Here is an 8,872-nt window from a genome sequence, read left to right as displayed (position 1 = left end):
CCGGAATCCAAAGCCCAGGCTCTTTCCACTGAGCCACACTGCTTCTCTAAGCAGCGTGAGGAGGGGAGACTGGAAGTTGTCGCCCAGTCAGGCTGGAACTGTGAGCCCACTGTTTTAGACTGTGAGCCTACTGTTGGGTAGGGACTGTCTCTATATATTGCCAACTTGTACTTCCCAAGCGCTTAGTACAGTGCTCTGCACACAGGAAGCACTCAATTAACATGATTGATTAATTGATTGGAAAACAAGGCTAGCACCTGGGGAAGCCAGCAAGTGCCATTTATTTATTAATTCATTCATTCAATCGTATTTATTGAGCACTTACTGTGTGCAGAGCACTGTACGAAGCGCTTGGGAGGGCCAAGTTGGCAACATATAGAGACGGTCCCTCCCCAACAACGGGCTCAGAGTCTAGAATAATAATAATAATAATTATGGTATTCGTTAAACGCTTACTGTGTGCAACGCATTGTTCTAAGCGCTGGGGAGGTTACAAGGTGAGCAGGTTGTCCCACGGGGGGCTCACAGTTTTAATCCCCATTTTCCAGATGAGGTAACTGAGGCCCAGAGAATAATAATAATAATGATGATGGTGATGGCATTTATTAAGCGCTTACTATGTGCAAAGCACTGTTCTAAGTGCTGGGGAGGTTACAAGGTGATCATATTGTCCCACGGGGGGCTCACAGTTTTAATCCCCATTTTCCAGATGAGGTGACTGAGGCCCAGAGAATAATAATAATAATGATGATGATGGCATTTATTAAGTGCTTACTATGTGCAAAGCACTGTTCTAAGCGCTGGGGAGGTTACAAGGTGATCATATTGTCCCACGGAGGGCTCACAGTCTTAATCCCCATTTTCCAGATGAGGTGACTGAGGCCCAGAGAATAATACAATAATAATGATGGCATTTATTAAGCGCTTACTACGTGGAAAGCACTGTTCTAAGCTCTGGGGAGGTTACAAGGTGATCATATTGTCCCCCGGGGGGCTCACAGCTTTAATCCCCATTTTCCAGATGAGGTAACTGAGGCCCAGAGAAGCGAAGCAACTTGCCCAAAGTCACCCAGCTGACAATTGGCGGAGCAGGGATTTGAACCCACGACCTCAGACTCCAAAGCCCGGGCTCTTTCCACTGAGCCACGCTGCTTCTCTAAGAGTGTGAACCCCCCGTGCGACAGGGACTGTGTCCAACCCGATGGACTCGTTAGTACCCCAGTGCTTGGAACAGTGCTTGGCACCTAGTAAGCGCTTAATAAATACCGTTATTATTATGTTTATCAGAGCGGCGGAAGGAATAGCACAATTTGGTACTGTAATTGTTCGTGGTGGAGAGATTAAGCAAACGCAAAGAATGTAGTTGAAACACGTGTGAGAAACATGTACTAAATGGCTCTGGGAGTCCGAGGATCTGGGTTCTAATCCCGGTTTTGTCACTTGTCTGCTGTGTGACATTGGGCGAGTCACAGAACTTCTCCGGGCCTCGGTTCCCTCATCCGTAAAATGGAGATTAAGACCGTGAGTCCCAAGCGCTTAGTACAGTGCTTTGCACACAGTAAGCGCTCAATAAATACGATTGAAATACGATGGAATGAATGTGGGGACAGGAACTGCGTCGAATCTAATGAGCTTAATATCCACCCCAGTGTCTGGCACATAGTGAGCGCTTAACACGTACTATTTACATGTCTACATGTTTTGTCACCTGTCTCCATGTTTTCTTTTGTTGTCTGTCTCCCCCTTCTAGACTGTGAGCCCGTTGTTGGGTAGGAACCATCTCCATATGTTGCCAACTTGTCCTTCCCAAGCGCTTAGTACAGTGCTCTGCACACAGTAAGCGCTCAATAAATACGATTGAAATACGATTGAATGAATGTGGGGACAGGAACTGTGTCGAATCTAATGAACGTATATCCACCCCAAACAAAACATGGAGACAGGTGACAAAACACGTAGGCATGTAAATAGTACGTGTTAAGTGCTTACTATTCATTCATTCATTCAACCGTATTTATTGAGCGCTTACTGCAGTGCAGAGCCCTGTACTAAGCGCTTGGGAAGTCCAAGTTGGCAACATCTAGAGACGGTCCCTACCTAACAGCGGGTTCACAGTCTAGAAGGGGGAGACAGACAACAAAAGCAGCATGGCTCAGTGGAAAGAGCCCGGGCTTTGGAGTCAGAGGTCATGGGTTCAATTCCCAGCTCTGCCAATTGCCAGCTGTGTGACTTTGGGCAAGTCACTTAACTACTCTGTGCCTCAGTTCCCTCACCTGTAAAATGGGGATGAAGACTGTGAGTCCCACATGGGACAATCTGATCACTTAGAGAAACAGCGTGGCTCAGTGGAAAGAGCCCGGGCTTTGGAGTCAGAGGTCAGGGGTTCGAATCCTGGCTCCACCACAAGTCTGCTGTGTGACCTTGGGCAAGTCACTTAACTTCTCTGAGCCTCAGTTACCTCATCTGTAAAAATGGGGATTGAGATTGTGAGCCCCACGTGGGACATCTTGATCACATTGTATCCCCCCCAGCGCTTAGAACAGTGCTTTGCACATAGTAAGCACTTAACAAATGCCATTATTATTATTATTATTTGTATCCTCCCCAGCGCTTAGAACAGTGCTTTGCACATAGTAAGTGCTTAATAAAAAAAAATGGAGACAGGTGACAAAAGGGGGAGAGAAAAGTAGATGGAAAAGTCAATATGTACAAGTAAAATAGAGTAATAAATCTGTACCAACATATATACAGGGGCTGTTGGGAGGGGAAGGAGGTAGGACGGAGGGGATGGGGATGGGGAGAGGAAAAAGGGGGCTCGGTCTGGGAAGGCCTCCTGGAGGAGGTGAGCTCTCAGTAGGGATTTGAAGGGAGGAAGAGAGCTAGTTTGGGAGGGCATTCCAGGCTAGGGGAAGGACGTGGGCTGGGGGTCGACGGCGAGACGGGCGAGAATGAGTACTAAGCGCTTGGGAAGTACAAATTGGCAACATATAGAGACAGTCCCTACCCAACAGTGGGCTTACAGTCTAAAAGGGGGAGACAGAGAACAAAACCAAACATACTAACAAAATAAAATAAACAGAATAGATATGTACAAGTAAAATAAATAAATAAATAGAGTAATAAATATGTACAAACATATATACATATATACAAGCGCTGTGGGGACGGGAAGGAGGTAAGATGGGGGGGGATGGAGAGGGAGACGAGGGGGAGAGGAAGGAGGGGGCTCAGACTGCCAAGGCCTCCTGGAGGAGGTGAGCTCTCAGTAGGGCCTTGAAGGGAGGAAGAGAGCTAGCTTGGCGGATGGGCAGAGGGAGGGCATTCCAGGCCCGGGGGATGACGTGGGCCGGGGGTCGATGGCGGGACAGGCGAGGACGAGGTACGGTAAGGAGATTAGCGGCAGAGGAGTGGAGGGTGTGGGCTGGGCTGGAGAAGGACAGAAGGGAGGTGAGGTAGGAGGGGGCGAGGGGATGGACAGCCTTGAAGCCCAGGGTGAGGAATTTTTGCTTGATGCGTAGGTTGACTGGCAGCCACTGGAGATTTTTGAGGAGGGGAGTAACATGCCCGGACCGGTTCTGCACAAAGAGGATTCGGGCAGCGGCGTGAAGTGGGGAGATACAGGAGGACGGGAGATCAGAGAGGAGGCTGATGCAGTCATCCAGTCGGGATAGGATGACAGATTGAACCAGCAAGGTAGCGGTTTGGATGGAGAGGAAAGGGCGGATCTTGCCCTCCCCGCTTCTGTCTGTCCCCAATTGTCTCCCTCTCTCTCCCCATCTGTCTCTATCTCTCTCTCCCCCACTGAGAGCTCACCTCCTCCAAGAGGCCTTCCCAGACTGAGCCCCTTCCTTCCTCTCCCCCTCGTCCCCCCTCCATCCCTCCCATCTTACCTCCTTCCCTTCCCCACAGCACCTGTATATACGTATATATGTTTGTACAGATTTATTACTCTATTTATTTTACTTGTAGATATCTATTCTATTTATTTTATTTTGCTAGTAGGTTTGGTTTTGTTCTCTGTCTCCCCCTTTTAGACTGTGAGCCCACTGCTGGGTAGGGACTGTCTCTATATGTTGCCAACTTGGACTTCCCAAGCGCTTAGTCCAGTGCTCTGCACACCGTAAGCGCTCAATAAATATGATTGATTGATTGATTGATTGATTAATAATAATAATGGCATTTGTTAAGCGCTTACTATGTGCCAAGCACTGTTCTAAGTGCTGGGGGGGTACAAGGTGATCAGGTTGTCCCACGGGGGGCTCACAGTCTTCATCCCCATTTGACAGATGAGGTCACTGAGGCTCAGAGAAGTGAAGTGACTTGCCCAGGGTAACACAGCAGACATGTGGCGGAACCGGGGTTAGAACCCATGACCTCCGACTCCCAAGCCCGGGCTCTTTCCACTGAGCCACGCTGCTTCTCGCTTCCCGCTTATAATAATAATAATGGCATTCATTAGGCGCTTACTATGTGCCAAGCACTGTTCTAAGCGCTAGGGGAGGTTACAAGGAGATCAGGTTGTCCCTCAGGGGGCTCACCGTCTTAATCCCCATTTTACAGATAAAGGGAACTGAGGCCCAGAGAAGTGAAGTGACCTGCCCAAAGTCACACAACTGACAATTGGCAGAGCTGGAATTCGAACCACCTTTGTGCCTCGGTTTCCTTTACGGAAATGGCCACAAGAAATCTCCTCTCCCTGCTAAACTCAGCCCCGTGAGGAACGGGAACAGTACTGAGCTCGTGAGCAGGGAATGTGGCTGTTTACTATTATCGGGTCCTCTCCCAAGCGCTTAGTACAGTGCTCTGCACACAGTAAGCGCTCAATAAATACAACTGACTGACTGAATGCTTGGTTTTTACTGTACCTCGCCCAGAATTTGGCCATAAGCACTTTTAAGACAGTGAGCGCGATGGAGGACAGGAACTGTCTCCAACCCCATCTGCTCGTATCCCCCGCAGCGCTTAATACAGTGCCTGGCACATAGTAAGCGCTTAACAAATACCATTTTAAAAAAAGTACGTAAACAAGGTTTATAAAGAAATAAACTACATATCAGGACCTAAGTGATCTGGGGCTGAGGGTGGGGTGAATCTCAAGTGCTTAAAGGGGACAGATGGAAATTCATTCATTCATTCATTCAATCGTATTTATTGAGCGCTCACTGTGTGCAGAGCACTGTACTAAGCGCTTGGGAAGTCCAAGTTGGCAACAACTAGGGACGGTCACTACGAAGCAGTGGGCTCACAGTCTAGAGCCTCACAGTCTATGTTGTCAACTTGTACTTCCCAAGCGCTTAGTACAGTGCTCTGCACACAATAAGCGCTCAATAAATACGATTGATTGATTGATTGATTAGAAGGGGGAAGTGAAGTGACTCTAGGCAAATCACTTCACTTCTCTGGGCCTCCGTTACCTCAGCTGCAAAATGGGGACAGAGACTGTGTCCAACCTTGTATCTGGGCCCTACCCCGGCGCTTAGTGCATAGCTTGACACAAGAGCGAGCACTTAACAAATGCCACCACTAATAGTAATGATGACGGCATTTGTTAGGCGCTTACTACGCGCAAGTTGAAGGATGACGCAGAAGGGAGAGGGAGGGGTAGAAAATGCTGGCTCTACCCACTCTAAATACCACCGACCGATCCCTAATTATAGTAGGCATCCCGGTTGTGGCATTTGTTAAACACTTATTGGGTGTCAAGTAACGCAGCAGTACAAATCCAATTAGGTCAGACAGTTCCTGCCCCTTAGGAAACTCACAGCTCTGGGTAGAAGTGAGAACAGAACCGTACATATTTACTATTCTATTAATTTCATTTTGTTAATAGGTTTTCACAGAACCGTACATATTTATTATTCTATTAATTTCATTTTGTTAATAGGTTTTCACAGAACCGTACATATTTACTATTCTCTTAATTTCATTTTGTTAATAGGTTTTCACAGAATCGCACATATTTACTATTCTCTTAATTTCATTTTGTTAATAGGTTTTCACAGAACCGTACATAATTACTATTCTCTTAATTTCATTTTGTTAATATGTTTTCACAGAACCGTACATATTTACTATTCTCTTTATTTCATTTTGTTAATATGTTTTCACAGAACAGCACATATTTACTATTCTATTAATTTCATTTTGTTAGTAGGTTTTCACAGAACCGTACATATTTACTATTCTATTAATTTCATTTTGTTAATAGGTTTTCACAGAACCGTACATATTTACTATTCTCTTTATTTCATTTTGTTAATATGTGTTGTTTCGTGGTCCGTCTCCCCCTTCTAGACTGTGAGCCCGCTGTTGGGGAGGGAGCGTCTCTATACGTTGCCAACTTGGACTTCCCAATACGATTGTCTTTATTAAGCGCTTACTATGTGCAAAGCACTGTACTAAGCGCTGGGGAGGTTACAGGGTGATCAGGTGGTCCCATGGTGGGGGGCTCACAGTCTCAATAATAATAATAACAATAATAACGATGGCATTTGTTAAGCGCTTACTATGTGCAATCAATCAATCAATCAATCGTATTTATTGAGCGCTTACTGCGTGCAGAGCACTGTACTAAGCGCTTGGGAAGTACAAGTTGGCAACATATAGAGACGGTCCCTACCCAACAGTGGGCTCAGAGTGCAAAGCACTGTTCTAAGCGCTGGGGAGGTTACAAGGTGATCAGGTGGTCCTATGGGGGGGGGGGCTCACAGTCTTAATAATGATGGTATCTGTTAAGCGCTTACTATGTGCAAAGCACTGTACTAAGCGCTGGGGAGGTTTCAAGGTGATCAGGTGGTCCCATGGTGGGGGCTCACAGTCTTAATAATAATAATAATAATAATAATAATAGTAATAATAATAATGGCATTTGTTAAGCGCTTACTATGTGCAAAGCACTGTTCTAAGCACTGGGGAGGTTACAAGGTGATCAGGTGGCCCCATGGGTGGGGGGCTCACAGTCTTAATAATAATAATAATAATAATAATAGTAATAATAATAATGGCATTTGTTAAGCGCTTACTATGTGCAAAGCACTGTTCTAAGCGCTGGGGAGGTTACAAGGTGATCAGGTGGTCCCATGGGGAGGGGGCTCACAGTCTTAATAAAAAATAATAATAATGATGGCATTTGTCAAGCGCTTACTATGTGCAAATCACTGTTCTAAGCGCTGGGGAGGTTACAAGGTGATCAGGTGGTCCCATGGGGAGGGGGCTCACAATCTTAATAATAATAATAATAATAATGGCATTTGTTAAGCGCTTACTATGGGCAAAGCACTGTTCTAAGCGCTGGGGAGGTTACAAGGTGATCAGGTGGTCCCTTGGGGGGGGCTCGCAGTCTTAATAATAATAATGATGGCATTTGTTAAGCGCTTACTATGTGCAAAGCACTGTACTAAGCGCTGGGGAGGTTACAAGGTGATCAGGTGGTCCCCCGGGGGGCTCACAGTCTTCATCCCCATTTTGCAGATGAGGTAACTGAGGCACAGAGAAGTGAAGTGACTTGCCCAAATTCACATAGCTGACAATTGGCAGAGCTGAGATTTGAACCCATGACCTCTGATTCAAAAGCTCGGGCTCTTTCCATTGAGCCACGCTGCTTAATCCCCATTTTACAGATGTGGTAACTGAGGCCCAGAGAAGTGAAGTGACTTGCCCAGCAATTAGTGCAGTGCTCTGCACACAGGAAGCGCTCAAAAAATACGATTGAATGAACGAATGATTTATTATTTTTTTAATGGGATCTATTCAGCGATTTCTATATAATAATAACGATGGCATTTGTTAAGCGCTTACTATGTGCAAAGCACTGTTTTAAGCGCTGGGAAGGATACAAGGTGATAATAATAATAATGATAGCATTTATTAAGTGCTTACTGTGTGCAAAGCACTGTTCTAAGCGCTGGGAAGGATACAAGGTGATAATAATGATAATGATAGCATTTATTAAGCGCTTACTGTGTGCAAAGCACTGTTCTAGGCGCTGGGAAGGATACAAGGTGGTAATAATAATAATGATAGCATTTATTAAGCGCTTACTGTGTGCAAAGCACTGTTCTAAGCGCTGGGAAGGATACAAGGTATTAATAATAATGATAGCATTTATTAAGCGCTTACTATGTGCAAAGCACTGTTCTAAGCGCTGGGGAGGATACAAGGTGATAATAATAATGATAGCATTTATTAAGCACTTACTGTGTGCAAAGCACTGTTCTAAGCGCTGGGGAGGATACAAGGTGATAATAGTAGTAATAACGATAGCATTTATTAAGCACTTACTGTGTGCAAAGCACTGTTCTAAGCGCTGGGAAGGATACAAGGTATTAATAATAATAATGGCAGTCATTAATAGCTTACTATGTGCAAAGCACTGTTCTAAGCGCTGGGGAGGATACAAGGTGATAATAATAGTAATGATAGCATTTATTAAGCACTTACTGTGTGCAAAGCACTGTTCTAAGTGCTGGGGAGGATACAAGGTGATAATAGTAGTAATAATGATAGCATTTATTAAGCACTTGTGTGCAAAGCACTGTTCTAAGTGCTGGGAAGGATACAAGGTATTAATAATAATGATAGCATTTATTAAGCGCTTACTATGTGCAAAGCACTGTTCTAAGCGCTGGGGAGGATACAAGGTGATAATAATAACAATAATAATAGCATTTATTAAGCACTTACTGTGTGCAAAGCACTGTTCTAAGCACTGGGGAGGATACAAGGTGATAATAGTAGTAATAATGATAGCATTTATCAAGCACTTACTGTGTGCAAAGCACTGTTCTAAGCGCTGGGAAGGATACAAGGTGATAATAATAATAATAATAACATTTATTAAGCGCTTACTATGTGCAAAGCATTGTTCTAAGCG

This window comes from Tachyglossus aculeatus, chromosome Y3 (genome assembly GCF_015852505.1).
Source record: "Tachyglossus aculeatus isolate mTacAcu1 chromosome Y3, mTacAcu1.pri, whole genome shotgun sequence".
NCBI classification, from domain to species: domain Eukaryota; kingdom Metazoa; phylum Chordata; class Mammalia; order Monotremata; family Tachyglossidae; genus Tachyglossus; species Tachyglossus aculeatus.
The sequence above is the reverse complement of the archived record's forward strand: the minus strand, read 5'-3'. Positions refer to the sequence as shown.